This window comes from Scyliorhinus torazame, chromosome 10 (assembly GCF_047496885.1).
Source record: "Scyliorhinus torazame isolate Kashiwa2021f chromosome 10, sScyTor2.1, whole genome shotgun sequence".
Lineage (NCBI taxonomy): Eukaryota > Metazoa > Chordata > Chondrichthyes > Carcharhiniformes > Scyliorhinidae > Scyliorhinus > Scyliorhinus torazame.
The window spans coordinates 68,542,126-68,564,367 of NC_092716.1; positions in this window are offsets into that span (position 1 = coordinate 68,542,126).

Sequence of the window (22,242 nt, forward strand, 5' to 3'; positions counted from 1 at the left end):
AGAAACTCTACCCTCCTCTGACCCCTCAAGCAAAAGGATCTTTTCCTGAAGAGATGTTGGCTGCTCTTTGGGGAATGTTATGAAAGCCTTCCGGACAAAATTCTGAACCTGGAGATAGCTAAACGCATTCGACTCCACGGGCCCGTATTTCACACTTAATTCCTCCAGGCTGACAAATCGCCCTTCGAGAAACAAGTCTCCAGCCCTTTCTTTCCCCATTCCCCAAACAGAGCATCTCGATTTGCCGTCTCGAAAAGATGGTTGGTACAAATAGGGGCCAACTTTGACAGATACCCAAGCGTAAAATGTTGTTTGAACTGTGTCCATATCCTCAAAGTGAATACGACCACCTGACTCATGAAATATTTTCCCGGCGGAAACAGGAGCGAAGCTGTCACCAGTGCGCCCAACCCAGGCCCCTTACATGACCCTAACTCAATCTGCAGCCAAGCGGCCGCCACCAACCTCGCACCTATTCCACGTTGGCCGCCCAATGATAAAAAAAGTAAATCGGTAACAACAGCCCACTGATTGTCTCTCTGGAAAACTTGAATTCTCGGACTCTTGCCACTCAAATAAAAGCTGCTATCAACTTATTAAGGATTTAGGGAGGAAGACCAGAAGACATTGAAAAAAATAAACCATGGAAGAATATTCATTTTGATAGACTGGACCCTGCCAGCCAAGGACAGGGGCAGGTTATCCCACCTTTGCAGATCAACTTGACCTTACTCACAAGATTGGCACAGTTCAATTTATGGAGCTAGTCCCAGTTCCAGTCCACTCAGACAGCCAGGTACCTGAAGTTTGATCCGGCAAGGCGAAAGGAAAGCACCCTCGGGTTGGCTCCCCACCCCGGGGGGCCCACCAGAAAATATTCACTCACCCAGATTCAACTTAAATTCCGAAAAAGAGCCAAAGCGTCTCAGAAGCTCCATTATATCACCCATACTGGGGACTGAATCTGCCAGCAGTAAGTCATCAGCATATAGAGGCACCCTATGCTCCACTCACCACCACCACCCCCTCCATTATCCCCTTTCACTTTCACGAAGCCCTCAAACCATAGCCAGGGTTCGATCGCCAATACAAATAGGAGGTGAGACATCAAACACACCTGTCTCATTGCCCTACCCAATTGGAAATACCCTAAAATCAAAGAGTTGGTATGCCCACTCGCTATGGGGGCCTTATACAGTAAACATATTGACGAAACAAACATTAGCCCAAACCCAATCCTCTCCAAAACAGTCAATAGGTACTTCCATTCCACCCTGTCAAATGCCTTCTCAGCATGCAAAGACACCACCGCCTCAGGATGCGGCCCCGCCGATGGGGATAGAACTACATTTAACTGTCGCCAGACATTAGATGACAGCTTCCAGCCCTTAACAAATCCTGTCTGACCTTCAGCTATCGCCCCAGGAAGACAAGGCCACCACCTTAGCCAATATCTTGGCATCCACATTCAGCAACAAAATAGGTTGGTATGACCCACATTCCAAAGGATTCTTATCTTTTTTCAGGAAAGAAATCGATGTCTGCACGAGTGTCACCGAAAGGGAGCCCTGGTCCATCGAGTCGTGAAACATGTCCATCAGAAATGGGACCAACTATCCAGCAAACATCTTATAAAACTCCACTGGAAATTCATCTGGCCCTGCGATTTTACCTGTTTGCATCCACCCTATAGCTGCTAAGACTTCCCCGGTATCTAGTGGTGCCTCCAACTCTTCCCGCTCTTCCTCCCCCACCACTGGAAATTCCAGACCCTCCAAAAATGGTAACTGATCTGACCCCCCTCTGGCGGATCCAACCTGTAAAGATTCTTATAGAAAGCCTCAAAGCACCATTTACTATACCCGGGGTGGTCATTGTAGTGATATCATGGTTATGTTGTAATTCAGCCACTGACTATTAGGAGTCTCATTAATATATAAGTGAATGTTAGAGTCAGGTGACATCAGACTGACTAGGGAGCTGGAAGAGAGGTTACATGTGCATTATCACACTATTATTCATCCGTTGTTTTGTATATATTTGAACCACAGTTATCTTAATAAATTGTTTATAGTTTTAGCTGCAAGTGTTCTTGTAATATAAATCAGGCCATCCGACAAGAACATTACATGGCACCAGGGTTGGATGGTATGAAACAGAGGGAAAAAACAAGCCTGCCACGCGGTCCACAGAGATTTGAAACTTTTTCAGACTGCAAGAATTAGCAACATTGGAGTCGTTGAAGCCACCAATGAATCTCAGATTTTATGGTAATGTGGATAGCAACTGGCATGTGTTTAAACAACAATTTAATCTGTTTCTTACTGCAGTAAATTTAGGAGATCAGTCAGATTCGAGTAAAGTAACGATGCTCCTAACAGCGGCAGGGCGCGAAGCAATGGTTGTGTTTAATATGTTTAAATTTGCAAACAATGAAGATAGTAAAAATTTTAATGAAGTAATTCGAAGATTTGATGAACATTGCACTCCAAGAAAGAATGACATTTATGAACCCTATGTGTTTAGGTCATGATTACAGAAGACAGAAGAGTCCATAGATCATTTAATCACTGATTTAAAGTTAAAAGCTAAAACCTGTAATTTTTTTGTGGTGGAATCTTTCATGATTCAGGACCAAATAGTGTTTGGTGTGAATGAAAAGAAGCAGAGGGAACGGTTGCGGAGGGACTTGGAGTTGTCTTTGGAACAAACGGTTAAGATTTGTCAGACTCACAGCTAGCAGCACAGCATTCTAAAATCTTTCTCAATCATGGTGGTGTCTTCTTGGAGGAAAGCACTCCGGTTGCTGCCCTTTTTCTTAAAAGGCGGGAAACTTTTTTTAAAAACAGGAAAGTTCCTGCAGCTCCTCGCACACCAACAAACAGGTTAAAGATCAAGACAAAGTATTTCTGTGTAAAAGATGTGGTCAAAGGCACAAATTAAGGCAGTGTCCAGCGTTTGGCAAGTTTTGTTTCAGATGCAAAGGGAAAAATCATTTTGCTCAGAATTTTTACTCTAAGCTCAACCTCAGATCAGTCAGCACAATGAAAAACACAATGTGTACATATTGTAAAACAATCATTATAAAAAGCAATGGACAGTTAATCTGATCCATATCTCGCCAACTCACGTTACAAAGCATTACCATTGTCACATGGTAGATCGCCAACAGAGTTACTCATGAGTAGAAGGTTGCGTACCACCATTCTATACTTGGAAAATAAGGAGGAGAATGCAGTGGTACTGCAGAAAATGCAAAACGTTAAAGCAAAACAAAAGCAGTTCTATAATAGAGTGTCTAAAACTTTACCTCTGAGTAGTGATGACATTGTGATTAAAAAAGATTCAGGCAATTGGTTGAGAAAAGCTATGGTACTTGAAGAAGTAACAACTCGTTCCTCGAATGTACAGACAGAGGAAAGGTTGGTTTTAAGAAGAAATCATCGCGCACTCTTGAAAACCAGGGAAGACTTTCACAACAACACGATGGATGACAAATTTACGTCAGAATCAATGTCAGCTGCAGTGTCCGATAGTTCAGCAGTTCCTGACCATGAGAATGTCATAGAGAACATTGAATCTACAAGTTCTGAGCAGCAAGGTCAAACTTTGAGAAGATCAACCAGTGTCATACACATATATATTTGTTAACCCACTTTTAAAAATTAAAAAACTAATAATACTGTTAGACTCAGGGGCTAATGATATCACGTAAATATACTGATGATAATGTATTAATTTATTCCTTCAAAAGAAAGGGGATGTAATGATATCATGATTGTGTTGTAATTCACCGCCTGACCACTAGGAGTCTCATTAGTATATAAGTGAATGGTAGAGTCAGGTGACCTCAGACTGACAAGGGAGCTGGGAGAGAGGTTGCTAGTGTATGGCCATACTATTATTCATCTGTTGTTTTGTATATATTTGACCCCCAGTTAATGTTAATAAATCATTTATAGCTTTAGCTACAAGTGTTCTTATAATATAAATCAGGCTATCCAAGAAGGACATTACAGACTTGCCACTCGAATCCCTGACCTGTATGATCTCCAGAATATTGTTCACTAGTTTCTGGTGCTCTTCTCTTACTTCCCTATCCGTGTGTGGCTTGTATGATATTAGCTCCCCTCTGATAACTGCTTTCAAGGCCTCCCACATCGTGGAATGAGAGACAGACCTGTTCCCATTGAACCCTATATACACATTTATAGCCTTAGAAATGTACCCACAAAACCCCATATCCACCCGTAGCCCTATGGCCGGCCTCCATGCCGGACGTTGAACAGGGCCCACCTCTAAAACCAAGTCCACCAAGTGCCGAGCATGGTCCAAAATGACCATAGCCAAATATTCTGCTATCTTCACTATGGGAAGAAGAGACCCACCCATCAAAAAGAGGCCTATCCTGGAGTATACTTATGAACTGGGGAAAAGAAAAATAATTCCTTACCCTCGGATGCATGAATCGGGTCCACCCCCTCTATCTCTCCCATAAACACGAACAGTGCCTTCGCTCCCCCCGAAGGAGCCAATAACTTTGCCCTAGAGTGGTCCAACTTTAGCTCCAGTATACAGTTTATTTCTCGCCCCAAGATCAGCTGATGTGTGTCCAAGTCTTTGATGGAGGCCAACAGCTTCCTTATAAAATGACACACCATCCCAATTCATAGACTTTTAGCAATATTACCAACTTACCTGCCAATGACCCAGTAACAATCACATACCGAGTCTGCTGTGACCTTATCTGGTAAGAATCACGTCCACTTGTGAATTAAAATCGCCAGCCCACGGGCCCTACTGTCGAAGCCTGATTGAAACACCTGTCTGGTCCCTCACCCGCAAGAGAGTCTCCTGTAAAAGTGCCATGTTAACCTTTAAATTCTTCATGTGAGAGAAAACTCTCAATCTCTACACTGGACCCCCCAACCCCACACGTTCCGTGTGACCAACCTGATCGGGGGTCTCCCACCCCCCTCAACCCAGAGTCAGCCATTTACACCACAAGGGATAATCCCGCACCGAATACCTAGGCCCAGGGCCCACCCAAGGTGTCTGCCGACCCCACCCAAAAGGTGAGACAAAGAAAAAGCCTGAGTCACCTTCAGAGAAATATTCCTCCCAACCACTCCTTCTCCCTTTGAACCTGCTGACCACCACCCAGAGAATAATGGTCCCTCCTCTCCAACCTCACCATTCCCACCACCAAACAAACCGGCTAGGCACAATGAACCATGTCTGAACAGATCCAACAGGCCGGGCAGTCCCACCCCCCACCACACTCCCGTTCGTTAGCTAAAATCCTCCCCCATTCGTTAGCTAAAAACCTCCCCCATTCTTCCCCAAATAACAACAAATAAATACAGTAAGCAAAAAAACCCCAAAAAAACATCCCATCAACAACGTCCAGGATTTTGCCTCCTCCGACGTATCAATATAATGGTCTTTCAGCCTATATGTGTACACCATTCTTTTTTTAAAATAAATTTAGACCACCCAATTCATTTTTTCCAATTAAGGGGTAATTTAGCGTGGCCAATCCACCTAGCCTGCACATCTTTGGGTTGTGGGGGCCAAGCAAACACGGGGAGAATGTGCAAACTCCACACGGACAGTCACCCAGAGCAGGGATCGAACCTGGGACCTCATGTGTGCACTATCCTGAACCTCACTCCACTCTGGTGTAAAGCTGCCTTCGCCTTATTAAATGCCGCCCGACTCTCGCCAGCTCTGCTCCGATGTCTTGATATATGAGGGACACGGACAGGCTGGATTGGGAGCAGCTGTTCCCCTTAATTGAAGGGTCACTTATGAGGGGATACAAGTTCAAAGTCAGGGGCAGGAGGTTAAGGGGGGATTTGAGGAGAAACCTTTTTATCCAGAGGGTGATGACGGTCTGGAACGCTCTGCCTGTGAGGGTGGCAGAGGCAGGTTGCTTCACATCCTTTAAAAAGTACTTGGATGAGCACTTGGCACGTCAGAACATTCACGTCTATGGCACAAGTGCTGGAAAATGGGATTAGGTAGGCAGGTCAGATGTTCTCATGTGTCCGTGTAGACTCGATGGGCCGAAGGGAGTCTTCTGTGCTGTATTACTCTGTCATTCTGTGATTTCCGGATGCTGCTCCCTTCCCATCTCGTGTCTAGGTTCACTTTGGCCCACTTCAGGACACTCCTTCTCTCGGAAGCTGTGGAATCTTACAACCACTGCCCATGGTGGCTCGGTGGCCCAAGGCTCCTGCTGGAGAGTTCGGTGGGCCCTATCCAACTCTGGTGGAGACATCTGTTCAATACCCCAGCCCGCACCAGCTTCCTAAAAATCTGAGGAATTTACTGAAGTGAGATTTGACCCTCTCTCCCCTCTAGCAACCCCACAATTCTCGGGTTTTGTCTCTTCACCCTGTTCCCCAGGTCATCCACTTTTGCTTTCAGAGTCTTGTTTCTCTCACCCACCCGAGACCTCAACTTCCAGTGAGGTGATTTGATCGCTGTGTCTCGTCAATTCCCGTCGCCACCTCTCCCGGCTCTTTCATAGCTTCCAAGATTTCATAGAATCTCAGAGAATATTTACAGTGCAGAAGGAGGTCATTAGGCCCATTGAGTCTGCACTGATCCTTGGGAAGAGCACCCTACCTAGGTCCATGCCCCGACCCTATCTCCGTAACCCAGTAACACAACCTAACCTTTTTTGGACAATAAGGGGCAATTTAGCATGGCCAATCCACCTAATCTGCACATCTTTGGACTGTGGGAGGAAACCAGAGCACCCGGAGGAAACCCACGCACACACGGGGAGAAAGTGCAAACTCCACAGTCACCCGAGGTCGGAATTGAATCTGAGCCCCTGGCGCTGTGAGGCAGCAGTGCTAACCACTACACCACCGTGCCGCCCCTTCTCCACCGTCTCCCAAATCGGACCAAAAGCCTCCTCGACCAATTTTTTTGAGGGTTTCATTCAAACAAAGAAAATAGGCATGATGTGGAGATGCCGGCGTTGGACTGGGGTGAGCACAGTATGAAGTCTTACAACACCAGGTTAAAGTCCAACAGGTTTGTTTCGATGTCACTAGCTTTCGGCGCGCTGCTCCTTCCTCAGGTGAGGAAGGAGCAGCGCTCCGAAAGCTAGTGACAAAGAAAATAGGAGCAGGCGGAGGCCATTCAGCTCTGCGAACCAGCGCCGCCATTAATTGTGATCATTAATTGTGATCATGTCTGATCATCCCACTCAATAGCCTAATCCTGCTTTCCCCTTCGCCCTAAGTGCTACATCTAACTGCTACTTGAAAACATACAAAGTTTTGACCTCAACTACTTCCTGTGGGAACAAATTCCATAGGCTCACCACCCTCTGGGTGAAGATATTTCATAGAATCCCTACAGTGCAGGAGGCCATTCAGCCTATCGAGTCTGCACCGACCCTTTCAAAGAACACCCTACCTAGGCACACGACCCACCGGATCCCTGTCACCCAATCTAACCTTTTGGACTCTAAGGGACAATTAGAATGGCCATTCCACCTAACCTGCACATCTTTGGTTTGTGGCAGGAAACCGGAGTACCCGGAGAAAACCCACGCAGACACAGGGAGAATGTACAAACTCCACACAGACAGTGACCTAAGGCTGGAACTGAACCCGGGTCCCTGGTGCTGTGAGGCAGCAGTGCTAACCATTGTGCCACCGTGCCGCCTCATCTCTGTCCAAAATGGTCTACCCCGTATCCTCAGACCAAAATGGTCTACCCCGTATCCTCAGACTGTGACCCCTGGGGTGGGATTCTCCCTTACCCGGCGGGGCGGGGGGGTTCCGGCGTGATGGAGTGGCAGGAACCACTCCGGCGTCGGACCGCCCCAAAGGTGCGGAAGTCTCCGCACATTTAGGGGCCAAGCCCTCACCTTGAGGGGCTAGGCCCGCACCGGAGCATTTTCCGCTCTGCCGGCTGGCGGGAAAGGCCTTTGGCGCCACGCCAGCCGGGACCGAAAGGGCTTCGCCGAGCGACACGGGTCCGTGCATGCGCGGGAGCGTCAGCAGCTGTTGACATCATCCCCGCGCATGCGCAAGGGAGGGGGTCTCTTCCGCCTCCTCCGTAGTGAAGACCATGGCGAAGGTGGAAGAAAAGGTGGGCCCCGATCGCGAGCCAGGCCACCGTGGGGGCACACCCCGGGTCCAGATCGCCCCGCGCCCCCCCCCCCCCGGACCCCGGAGCCCGCCCGCGCCGCCTTGTCCCGCCGTTCAAAAGGTGGTTTGATTCACTCCGGCGGGACAGGCATTCCAGCAGCTGGACTTCTGCCCATTGCGGGCCGGAGAATCGGCGGGGGTGGGCCCTGCGACCGGCGCGGCGCGATTCCCGTGAATCCTGCCCCTGCCGGCCGCCGAATTCTCCGGCGCCGGGGATTTGGCGGGGGCAGGAATCGTGTCGCGCCGGTCGGCGGCCGCTGGCAGCGGCCCCCCCCGGCAATTCTCCGGCCCGCAATGGGCCGAGTGGCTGCCCATTTACGGCCAGTCCCGCCGGCATACATTACAACAGGTACTTATTGGCGGGACCTGGCTCCGCAGGCAGCCTCCGGGGTCCTCGGGGGGGCGTGGGGGGATCTGGCCCCGGGAGGTACCCCCACGGTAGCCTGGCCCGCGATCAGAGCCCACCGATCCGCGGGCGGGCCTGTGCCATGAGGGCACTCTATTCTTCCGCGTCGGTCGCTGTAACAGTCCGCAATGGCCGATGCGGAGAAGAACCCCCCTGCACATGCGCTGGGATGACGCCAGCACATGCTGGCGCCCCCGCGCATGCGCCAACTCCCGCCGGCCGGCGGAGGTCCTTCGGCGCCCATTGGCGTGGCACCAAGCCCCTTCCGCACCGGCCACGTGGTGCAAACCACTCTGGCGCCGGCCTAGCCCCTGAAGATGCGGAGGACTCTGCACCTTCGGGGCGGCCCGACGCCGGAGTGGTTCACGCTACTCCTTCGCGCCGGAGTTGCCTGCCCGCCGGTTCGCGGAGAGTCCCGCCCCTGGTGTGCGACCTTCTCCTATATGCTGCCACCGGACGTCCTCCAATAGGTGACATTTTTAAAAACAGCTAATACCAACAAGGAAATGCTGTCCTGTTCCTTTGCAGAATTCTGCTGGCATGACATTCATTTTGGATGAAATAAAACAGTCCCACATAAAAATTTACATCAACCTGCGCTGGAGGATACTTTTATTGCATTATTACTTCAAGAAGTTAACTTTCCAACAGCTTGATCAGCAATCAATGGCTTCAGTATTTGTTGACTAAGCATTTTACACTGCATTTATTAAATTTACCAGCTAACAACTTTAATAACAAGCATGTAACTGTTGTTCCATGTAATATTGTTTTTATTTACAGTTTAATTTAAACCGTAATTTTTTTTTAAAAAAGACATCAATGGGGAAAAAAAAGTCAATAAATCTCCTTGGAAAGAGCCAATATAATATGTTGTGCATCGTGTAATTTGATAATATCAATCATAATTGAGTTACATGCAATCCATCTGACTTTCAGTACATTGGGGTCAGCAGGGGCCACAATGCCTCACTTCCCATCAATTACCACATATAAGAGGAGGTAGTAAGCATTTCCCATTGATAGCTTGCTTCAATAAATAATATTAAGAGGCACTGCAGAGACAATCAATAAAATACAGTTCTACAGTCACAGTTTTAATGGCAGCTGTTCTGCTTCACAGCCTGGTCAATACTCAGCCTTGTCAGACATAGACTCAAACCACAACATCAAAGCAGTGCATCTGTGCACCATATTAGATTGTTAACAGCCTAACAGCATAAGGCAATTACATATGGATATGAACTAAATATGACAGCAGTTATAAATATGTGATACATTGGTGTGAATATATTATAGCCCAAAGGGTTTTCCAACTGCATTTCCCACATTGAATATGCTCATGCCAGATGTGCAAGAATAAATCTATGTGATTTTTTTTTCCTTATAGGACATGCTTGGAATAATCTGCTTTGTTATTCTGATTGTTAGGTAAAATAATTGAGAAAGTACGACCATCAACATTACTTTATTTGGCTAAATGTTTTGGACTATTTGCGTTCTACAGTAAAGTGGTTTGCGACTTGTTAACTCACTTTTGAGATTTGAAAAGATGCTGAATAGTAGGTTGTAAAATTGACTCAATTTCATGACTTTTAACTCTTTGATGATTCCTGTGGCTAAGTGATCTTGGGGTCACATCACCGTAAAAGTGGCAATATAATTTGGGCATTACAACCAACGAAATGAAACATCTCCCAAGCAGCCATCTCATACCTATTTTATTTTCACTGCGATTTCAGTAGATGACCAATTTTGTTAAACCTAGATTTTATATTTGCCTCAGTATACATTCAATCACCTTTATATGGAATGTTTACAGTGTTATGAGAGATTGGATTGTTCTCCCGAAAAATAGGGTTTTAATGCTCCGAGGAGGACTCTCCCAATACACTCAAGCAATCCTTTGTGAAGTTTCTTTGTGGCTAAGCTTCTCTGAATAAGGATAACTGTATAACTCCAGCCTAACAGTATTTCACATCGAGAGTTGTGAGAACAGTAACTGCAGTATAATAAAGTGGGTTTATTCAATTAGGATATATACAATAGTACTACTCAGAGGTTATGAGTTCAATATCCACCATGGAAATTGTGAAATTGAATTCAATCAATCAGGTCATTTGCAAGCTGTCACCAGAAATATAATTATGAATGTTGGTGAATTGTAGCAAAAACATCATACAATGACATAACACAAGGCACCATATCATAGGCTGCTGATACCCAGCTTTACCTCATAACTATCTCTCTTGACCTTTGCACTTGCCTCTTGTGTTGTTAGTTTGCTCGTCCAACATCTGGTCCTGGTAGAGCTGCACTGTCCCCCAATTAAACATTAGGAAGTACAAAGCCATTGTTTAATGGCCCCTGCCAGAATTGCCATCCTTCATCCAACCTCTGTCTCAGGCTGAATGTCTCAGGCTGATTCTAACTGTACAAAACCTTGGCATTCTCTTTGATTCTGATCAAGATGTCTCCATCTACCTCCATAATATTACCTGCCTTCATCCTCCCTCAGCCAATTTGCCGCTGAAACCATTGTCTTTGACCCAATTATTCCAATGCTCCCATCTTCCATTCTCCATAAACTTGTTGAGCTCATACAAAATTATGTTACCAAAATCCTAACCTGCACTAAGTCCCATTAATACATGGACCCCTGTCCTTGCTGTCCTACATTTGACTCCCAGTTCATAACACCTCAAATTTAAGATTCTCTCCCTTGTGTGTAAATCTGTTCATAGCATCACTCCTCCCTAATCTCAACTTTACATCAGGGAGCCCTGCATTTGTCGAATCCTGGCCTTTTGTATGGCATAATACCTTTCTCATACCCCCCTCCCCTCCACTACCATCCCATCCCCACAACTGGCAGCCATATTTTCAGTTGTTTAGGCCCAGAACTCTGGAATTACCTCCCTAAACGCTTGTCCATCTGCCATTCTCCTCACTCTCCTCCTTTAGGATATTAAAATTGAGCTCTTCGACTAGGTTCTTTGCCACCCCTACCAACACCTCCTTTGTTGAGTTGGTGTCAAATTTTGTCTGATTCTGCTTCTGTAAAGCACCTTGGAAGATTTCCTTACATTAAAAGGTGCTGTATATGATGCAGGTTCTTGTTGTTTTGGGGCTGAATATAAAAGGACATCTGCTCGTTGGTGAGTTAGGATGACTTTTCCTACAAATGAAAAGCACAATGGCTCTGATTCCATTCATCCACTAGGTTGTTACAGGGAAGTCTTGTTAACATTTCCAGGAATGGGGCAGATACCCCACATTATAAGTTATGGGTGCTGGAATGGATTATTGAGTTTCGCAGGGGTTAATTGTCATGTTACTGAGCAGCAAAACACTTTAAATAAAATTATGAGCATGCGTTTTCTTTGTTTGCAATATTTAGAACTGCATTATTACTAAGAATCCTCCTGTGATTTACAATGTTGGGATATTTTACAGGTCGTATAAAATGTTTACTCCTCCATAGTCTCACTTGAGGAAACTGAGCAGGGTTGGTTACTAAAGTAATTAACCTGACTAATGTTAAATACTATACAACCCCATTTTACAATAAAATTCTCTTTTTTTTGCGAAGAGCAGGTTAAAAAGTCATTTATTCATCTTTTGCTTCTTTGTCTCTGTAAAGCATTTGAAACTCTCATGACCTTGAATGACCCCCAGGTCATATGACAGTACAGGAATCATTTCCGGGTGAAAAATTATCAACCATAAATAATCCCCCAATCTACTCAGGGGGCACGAGGTATAATGCTGCATAAAAACAAAGATAATTAGTCAACAGTTACTGTCTTGTATGAAATTCTGAGGTCAAGAGGAGGTCGTGGCTTAAAGTTTCCTTTATTTACTGGAAACAATGCTCTTTCTGTGAGCAAAAAAATTAATTATGAATCAGAAAGATATGGTCAATTGAATTGCCGACGAAGTACCTTGTGTTAACTTCTGCAGAAATAAGAGGTGGCTGCGGACTTAAATGTATTTGTCATTTCTAACATGGTAGGATGGGGTTCAAAGTTTAAGGAGAGTCTCTTGTAATGAAATTTAAAAGTATAAGTAAAAATCTATGTCATGACCAAAGTCTTGGGTTATCAAAGTTCTTATATTGTGTGGTGGTTTTGCACAGTTAAAGAATAGGAAAAGTTCATAATTGCTTTGATTTTCAGAGGCATTTTCTGTTGAATTTGATTGTCAATTCTCATCAGACTATTTAACCATTCTGTAGGCTGTGCTTATACTGCTTGGCATCTACAGGGTCCTTTTAAATGAAAATGGTAGGTTTACTTTAAATGTAAACAATATGGCTTAGTTTTGGAATAATGTTTTTTTTAAAATTCAATCCTCAGCATATTAACATATTAGCAGAAACAGGATACAGCTGGCGTGTATGTATGTGTCTGAGGGTGACTGCCTTCAATCTGTTATATTGGTTTAATGTATACAGTTTTAATCAGGACTACAGATTTATTCAGTATTAATTCAACATTTAAAGCAGCATTTATTTACAATACTGTTCAAATTATATTTCAACATTGTGAGCAATGCCACAAATTCTTCTCACCACATGGCGAAATTTAGATTCACGCAAATATTAATACACACCCATGGCAAACCAATTAATTTTCCACACAGCTTACTTAAAGTGTTAAGATCCTAGGTTCACAGCTGAAACATTTATAGAGAAAAAAAATGCTCCTTAAAGATAAAGCTGACATAGAACAGGTCTCTTTTCGAGCAAAGGATCCTCTTCAGGTGAAACCTTAAGAGAACTCACTGCTGTAATACTGTCAGAGCTGGTATATAGAGTGACTTGCACAGAGTTAACATCGGGCCCTATGTAACTGTAACTGAATTTGATAATCATGACAGTCTGATCTTCCCCTGCCTGGTGAATGGAAAGGTGAGTATGTGTAAAAGTGATTTGTAGAATTGTAGAAAAGCGGGAGCATGGGGCTGAAAATCTGGGACAAGCCTGCTGCTGGGCGACAGGCTCACAGCACAACCATTGCAGGGCCGAACAGCCATTAAGTGGCTTGAGCACGATTTCTCCCCCTTAGCAAACCTGAAAGAACTGCTGGCATTTCCAGCCCTGGCAATGCCACTTGGAGCAGTACTGAGGCCGGAGGAAGGTGTTATAAACAGGAGCTAGAACCAGAGGTATATCTGGGGGTCTTGCCGGGGCCAACCAGGGGCAAGTGCTTGGCATTCTTTATTGCCTATTTAAGGGCCTCAATTGGCCCAAGGATGCTAGGGTGGTCTGATCGCTCCCCCCCCGTCCTCCTCCCCACAGAACGGGTGAGGTTGGGCGCTGCGATGGTGGGCATAGTGACCATGGAAAATTTACTGTTTTCCCCCCCATCTGCCAATCCGCCACCAGTGGATTGTAAGATTCAGCCCATGGGGACATTTAGCCCCCTCGAGGTCCCCGAATGTACCATTCAATGAGATCCTGACTGATCTGCAATCTCACTTCAGGGAGCGATTCAACTAATTGGGAACAAAATCCAATAACAAGCGCATTTAGCCGCGTGTTTCCCAGTGCTCGCAGCTCGCTCTGCACTTGGGGCAGTATTTCCCCATTTGTGGTGGGTGGGAGCAGAGAATTTGGCAGTAGGCAAAAAGTCAGAAACTCACTGGTGTGAAAGCAGTTTGTAATTCTCCCAATGGCGGGTTAATGGCCATTTGCATTCATTTAAATCTCATGGATGTTCATTAAAACATTTGCTCGCTGGAATCTCCTCACGCCTCAAACCGATTTGAAAATGAGTGGCGTGCAGATGGACCTAGGTTTGCTCATGGCTTTGAGGTGAGTGCAACATACATAGCCTACCTGCCATAGTGCTGCGCTGGTCTTATTGTGATTAACGTCATTCAGCTGGGGCTGCAGGTTGGGCTGCTCCTGCTCTTTGCCAACATAGTCCACAAACACACCACTGTGCTGCAGTACTCAGGCAGAACTTCACTTCCACAAATGAGCATTTCGACGGAGGGTGAGGTGTGAGGGAAGGGTGGGGATAACAAGCACAAAGGGAGCCGACTTCTGATGGCGGCCATGATGCGGGTGGTCGCACACAGGACAGCTGCTGCTTGAAGGTGGAGAAGAGAGCTCTTTTTACCCGAAATTGGGTGCAACTTCGACAGAAAGGTGTAGCTGAAGGTCGGAGGAGAAGTTCCCCCTGTGAGTGGTATGTCTGCTGGCTACCAAGACCGGTAGAAGAAGGTGAAAGACCTAGCCAAGGAGTTGGAGACGACCTGTGGCGCAGCTGCCAGTGGAAAGATGGCGGTGAGGGAAGGGTCAGTTCAAGTTGGAAAGCCCTAGTTGGAACAGCTGATCGCCTTCATCAAGGAAGAGTTCCGCCAGCAGAGGAAGGAGATGTAGGAGGATCGCACGAAGGTCATTGGAGGGGCTGTGGCACCCCTGAAGGGCTCAATGGAGAGGGTGGAGAAATGTTTGGAGGCGCAGGGGTGGCAGATCCGAGAGGCTGAGAGGGTGATGCCGGACCACAGCGATCGGGTGGTGGCATTGAAGGCGGAGCTGGGACTCTTAGGAGACCTTGCAAGACGTTGAAAGCAAAGGTGGAGAAGCAGGAAAATAGACCAACAAGTCAGAATCTGCAGATAGTGGGCCTGCCTAAAGGAGTGGAATGTGCAAGTGCCGCAAAGTAGGTTTCGAGGATGCTGGTGGGACTGGTGGTGGAGGGGGCATTTAATCAGCCCCAGGTCAATGGGTAGGATATGAATGGCAAAGGAGCTGGGTGGGTTTATGGAAAAGATAGGTATGGTGGGCTCGTGGCGCTTCAATAACCTAGGGGTTGGGAGGATTCCTTTTTTTCACATGTGTACAGGGTATATTATAGAATTGACTTTCTGTGGTGAGCCGGGAGATTTTGGTTGGGGTGGAGGGCGCAGAGTACACGGGGATAGTAATGTCAGACCATGCGCCCCATTAGCTGGAGATTCGGCTTAAATTCAGACGGGAGCAGAGGCCGGGGTGGAGGCTCAATTCGGGACTGTTGGCAGATAGAGGGTTTTGTGACAAAGTGTGGGCTGTGATTAAAGATTCTGTAGAATTGAATCAAAATGGGGAGGTGTCGACGGCCACTTTTTGAGAAGCGCTAAAAGCGATGGTCCGAGGGGAGATTATCTCGTTCAAGGCACATGCAGATAGGAAAAGGAGGGAGAATATGAACGGCTAATGAACAAGATAGTGGAGGTAGACAGGGAGTACTTGAGGGTGCCCACCACGGAGGGATTGACGAGGAGGAAAAAATTACAGGGGTAATTTGATAGGCTGACAACGGGGAGGGCGGTAGCGCAACTCAATAGGGCAAGAGGGGTGCAGTACAAATATGGAGAGAAGGCGAGCCGAATGTTACTGCATCAGCTGCGGAGGCAGGCCGTGTCCAGGGAAATATTGAAGATACGGACTGGGCAGAGGATGTGGTGTCGGAGCTGGGGAGGCTTAACGAGGTGTTTAGGGATTGCTATAAGGAGCTGTACAGGGCAGACCTGGGGGCTGAAGAGGGGGACATGGGACAGTTCTTAGATGAACTGGAGATTCGATAGCTGAAGGAAGAGAAGAGGCAGGCGCTAGAGAAGCCCCTGGGTCTGGGGGAGATATTGGACAGGATAATGGGTATTAAGTCAGGGAAGGCCCCTGGGCCCAATGGCTACCTGGTGGAATTTTACAAGGAGTTTGCAACGGACCTGGCACCACATCTCTTGGGGGCGTTTAATGAAACACTGGAGAAGGGGGAGCTACTGGAGAAGATGATGCAGGCAACGATCACGTTAATACAAAAAAGGGGAAGGACCCGTTGGAATGTTGGTCTTATAGTCCCATATCGCTGTTGAATACAGACGTGAAAGTATTGGCTAAGTTGGTGGCTAGAAGGATGAAACGTTGTGTCCCGGGGGTGGTTGCGGATGACCAAACAGGCTTTATAAAGGGCATGCAGCTTTCTAGTAATATAAGGAGGTTGTTAAATGTGATTATGACCCCATCGGGAGCTCAGGTACCAGAGGTAGTGGTGTCCATGGATGCGGAGAAGACATTCGACTGGGTAGAGTGGTGGTACCTGTTTGAGGTCCTGGGAAGGTTTGGGCCGAAGTTAGTGGCATGGGTGCGGCTGTTACATGTGGCACCGAGGGTGAGTGTGCGGATCAATGCCATGGGTTCATGGAACTTTGAACTACACAGGGGAACAAGGCAGTGGTGCCCGCTGTAGCCGCTGCTGTTTGTGTTGGCTGTAGAGCCTCTGGCAATGGCTCTTAGAGGGTCGGCAGAGTGGCAAGACATTACGATGAAACGAAGGGAGCATTGAGTATCGCTCTATGCTGATGACCTAACTATTGTATGTTTCAGACCCATTGGTGAGCATGGAGAGGATCATGGGCTTGTTGGGGAAGTTTGGGGCCTTCTCTGGATATAAGTTACATGTAGGGAAAAGCAAAGTGTACCTGGTGAATTAGTTGGGTCAGTGAGCCAATTTAGGGGCAATGCCATTTAAGGTGGCTAGAGACAGGTTTAGAAACTGGTGGAGGAGGCCAGGGAGGATCTCACGATGTGGGACACGCTAAACTTGACTTCGGAAGGGAAGGTCCAAGTGGTGAAGATGAACATTCTACCGAGGTTCCTGTTCATATTCCAGACACTCCCAATCTTTATACCTAAGGCCTTCTTTCGGAAACTGCACACAAATATTTCAGAATTTGTGTGGGCAGGGAAGGTGCCAATGATTAAGAGGACCCTGTTACAGAGGCAGAGGCAACAGGGGAAGCTGGCGATGCTGAACCTGCTATATTACTATTGGGCGGCGAACGTTGAGAATGTGAAGCTATGGTGGGAAGGAGAGGGGGTAGAATGGGTTAGGATGGAGGAGGAATCCTGTAGAGGGTCCAACTTAAGGGCTATGGTGACGGCTGCATTGTCAATGGCGCCAAGGAGATACTCAGGGCGCCCGGTGGTGCAGTACACAGTGAAGATCTGGAACCAGCTGAAGAGGCACTTTAAGATAGAGGGAATGTCGATGTTAACACCGTTGTGTGAAAACCATGGTTTTGTGCCGGGGTGGGGGGGCGGGGGGGAACAGATGGCACGTATAGGAAATGGAGAGAAGTGGGGCTGGTTAAGGTGAGGGACTTGTATCTGGAAGAAGGGTTTGCATGAATTGAATGAGAGGGTAGATCTCTCCAGAGAAGTGAGTTTAGGTACCTGCAGGTAAGGAACTTCGCACGGAAGGTTTGGAAAGAGTTCCCCAGGTACACCCTGCTGGAGCGACTGCTGCTTCTGGTTGTGCAAGGGGAGGGCAAGATTAGAGATATATACAGGTGGCTGGGAGAACAGAGCGAGTGAGCGGGTGGTGAAGATTAAGGAGAAGTGGGAAGGGGAGCTGGGAGGGAAGATAAACTGGGGAATATAGAATGAGGTGCTATGAAGGGTAAATGCAACCTCCTCATGCGCAAGGATGAGCCTGGTACAATTCAAGGTGGTACACAGGATACATATGACGCAGGCAAGAATGAGTGGATTCTTTCAGGGGGTGGCAGGCGAGTGTGAGAAGCGTGGGCAGGGACCAGCGAATCATGCTCATGTTCAGTGGCTGCGAAAAGGTGGAGAGACTTTGGGCGGGAGTGTTTGCGGGGCAAGCAAGGATAGTGGGGGAGGAGGTTGAGCCAGATCCTTTGGTGGTCATATTTGGAGTATAGGAGAAGCCGGAGCTGATGGAGGGGAGGGGGGATATTCTGTACAAACTGTATAGTTGTGTGTTTCATAGAATTCATAGAATTTACAGTGCAGAAGGAGGCCATTTGGCCCATCGAGTCTGCACTGGCTCTTGGAAAGAGCACCCTACCCAAGGTCAACACCTCCACCCTATCCCCATAACCCAGTAACCCCACCCAACACTAAGGGCAATTTTGGACACTAAGGGCAATTTATCATGACCAATCCACCTAACCTGCACATCTTTGGGAAGTTTGTTTCCCAAACTGTTTCTGTGTTGTAACTTTTCATATACGTTTGGAGTAAAATACATTTTTTTTAAAGCACAAGGGGAACAACTGGGAAGGAAGGCTGTGCAAGGGCAGTGGAAGGGAAGGGCAAGGGAAGACAATAGAAGGCACAGGGGTGAGGAGGTGGAGGAGTGTCGTGTTGGGTGTTCCGATACACAAACGAACCAACGCGGTTGTAGATGGTACAACTCTGTTTTATTATTCTGTACAATAATAACTATTAACTTCTGGCTGTGGTTCGTACTTCACCAGCTAACCTGTGGACCCAGCCCTAGCACTATCGTAGTGAGGCACTCAGCACATGGTGTATGTCTGAGTGGCACGCTGTGAGCTCTGTGCTCTGAGCTATCTCCTGGCAGAATGAGCGGGAACTGTGGTGTTCCCTGTTTTATAGTGCGTGTGCTCTCACTGGTGATTGGCTGTGATGTTGTGTGTGTGTTGGTTGGTCCATCTACCTGTCCATCAGTGTGTGTGTGTGATTGCACCATGATATGTTAATATGGATATCATGACATCCCCCCTTTTCACAAGGATATGTGCCGACATGGTAATACATATTGGTGTGTACTGAGTGCATCTGAGTATGTGTGTGCAATATTTACAACATGTACATGAGGCTAAACTATATACATAGGAAGGTGTCAGGTGCAACAGAGCAACGAGGTTGTACCACAAACAAAACAAGTGCAAACACCAAATATCGAAAGAGAACTCCTGGAACGACAAGAAAGAAACACGTTAACATTATGGCACAACAATTCAGTGAGTCCAATGTGCTAACAGGCTCATAAGTCCAGTCTTTTAGGTGGGAGACAAATTCGGGTTGACCGCCTCAAGGGTGGGTCAGGATCCACCGGCTGAGGAATGGGCCTGGCCACGGGCGAGAGAGGAAGAGGCAGAGTGGCAGGAAGCTCCACAAAGTCGACATCAGGGACGACAGGAGGGCGTGGCACCGGTGCATGATCTCGTAGCGAGCACGGAAGCAGCCGAAGGACCCGCTGATTACACCGGCGAATGGAGCCATCAGGCATGCGAACCAGGAACGAGCGGGGAGCCACGCGGCGGAGAACCTCAGTGGTTGCCGACCAGCCACCCTCTGATAGGTGTATGCGGACGTTGTCTCCAGGCGCCAGGGCAGAAAGATCAGTTGCCCGAGCGTAATGTGCCACCTTCTGCTGAGCACGCTGTTGTTGCATCCTTCGCAATACTGGAGCATGGTCGGGCTTAGGAACATGAATGGATGGCACAGTGGTCCTGAGGATGCGACCCATCAACAGCTGGGCTGGCGAGAGGCCTGTGGACAGTGGGGCCGAGTGATAGGCCAGCAGGGCTAAACAGAAGTCAGATCCGGCATCAGCAGCCTTGCAGAAGAGCCGCTTCACAATATGGACGCCCTTTTCCGCCTTGCCATTCGACTGGGGATGCAAAGGGCTGAACGTCATGTGTGTGAAGCCGTATGAAGCGGCAAAAGAAGACCATTCTTGGGTCGCAAAAAAGAAGACCATTCTTGGGCCCGTTGTCAGACATGACGGTGAGCGGAATTCCATTGCGAGCGAAGGTTTCTTTGCATGCTCTGATGACAGCTGATGATGTCAAGTTGTACAGGCGTATGACCTCCGGATAATGGAAAAATAGTCAATTATAATGACGTAGTCCCTGCCGAGCGCATGAAAGAGGTCCACACCCACCTTTGCCCAGAGGGACGTTACCAACTCATGGGGCTGAAGTGTCTCCAGGGGTTGCGCGGCTGAAACCTTTGGCAGGTGGGGCAGTTGAGCACCATGTTGGCGATGTCGTCGCTGATGCCCGGCCAGTACACAGCTTCTCGGGCCCTCCGCCTGCACTTTTCAACCCCGAGATGGCCTTCGTGCAATTGTTCGAGGACAAGCCGGTGCATGCTGTGTGGGATCACAATCTGGTCCAACTTTAGGAGGACACCATCAATGACGGCCAAGTCGTCCCGGACATTGCAGAATTGTGGGCACTTCCCTTTGAGCCACCCTTCCGTCGTGTGGTGCATCACACGTTGTAGAAGGGGGTCAGCCGCAGTCTCACGGCGAATATGGGCCAGACGTGCATCAGTAGCCGGCAGATTCGCCGATGTGAAGGCTACTTGTGCGTCGACCTGACAAACGAACCCCTCCGATTCGGGCGGTGTGCTCACTGCTCTGGACAGGGCATCCGCGATGATGAGGTCCTTTCCCGGGATGTAGACAAGTTGGAAGTCGTACCTCCGGAGCTTGAGCAGAATGCACTGGAGGCAAGGGGCCATCTCGTTGAGGTCCTTCTGAATGATGCCGACCAGGGGGCGATGGTCGGTCTCCACAGTGAACTGCGGAAGACCATACACATAGTCGTGGAATTTGTCGATGCCGGTCAACAAACCCAGGCACTCCTTTTCAATCTGCACATAGCGCTGTTCTGTGGGGGTCATGGCCCGCGAGGCATAGGCGACCGGGGCCCACGATGCAGTGTCGTCCCGTTGCAGGAGTACCGCCCCAATGCCGGACTAGCTGGCATCAGTCGAGATCTTTGTGTCCTGAGTAGTGTCAAAGAACGCCAATACCAGGGCGGTGGTGAGCTTGATGTTGAGCTCCTCCCATTCATTCTGGTGTGCGGGCAGCCACTGGAATTCCGTTGTCTTCTTGACCAGGTGGCGAAGAACCGTTGTGCGCGAGGCAAGGTTGGGAATAAACTTCCCCAGGAAGTTGGCCATCCCGAGAAAGTGTAGCACTGCCTTCTTGTCTGCCGGCTGCGGCATGGCTGCAATAGCTGCCACTTTGTCGGCATCCGGCCGCACCCCTGACCGGGATATGTGGTCCCCCAGAAACTTTAGCTCAGTTTGGCCAAAAGAGCACTTGGCTCGGTTGAGGCGCAGGCCGTGATCTCGTATCTGTGCAAAGACACGCTGGAGACGACTGATGTGCTCTTGTGGTGTGGTGGACCAGATGATGACGTCGTCAACATAGACTCGTACCCCTTCGATGTCCTCCATCATCTGTTCCATGATGAGATGAAACACCTCGGATGCCGAGATGATGCCAAATGGCATCCTATTGTAGCAGTATCTGCCAAAGGGAGTGTTGAAAGTGCACAGCTTCCTGCTGGACTGATCCAGTTGAATCAGCCAAAAACCCTTTGAGGCATCAAGCTCGGTGAAAATTTTAGCCCGGACCATTTCGCTCGTGATTTCTTCCCATTTGGGTATGGGGTAGTGTTCCCTCATGATGTTATTTTTCAGGTCTTTCGGGTCGATGCAGATCCGGAGTTCGCCGGAGGGCTTTTTTACGCACACCATGGAGCTGACCCATGGCGTTGGCTCCATGACCCGGGAAAGCACTCCTTGATCCTGCAGATCCTGCAGCTGCTGCTTGAGGCGGTCCTTGAGTGGTGCTGGGACTCTACGAGGTGCGTGAATGACCGGGGTGGCGTCCGGTTTAAGCCGTATTCTGTAAGTGTAGGGCAGGGTGCCCATGCCCTCGAAAACCTCCTGGTTGTGGGCGAGGAGCGAGTGGAGCTGCGCCCTAAAGTCTGCATCTGGGAAATCGGACGTGCCTTCTGGAGACAGAGTGTGTACCCGCTGAACGAGGTGGAGGATCTTGCACGCCTGTGCGCCTAGCAGGGAGTCCTTCC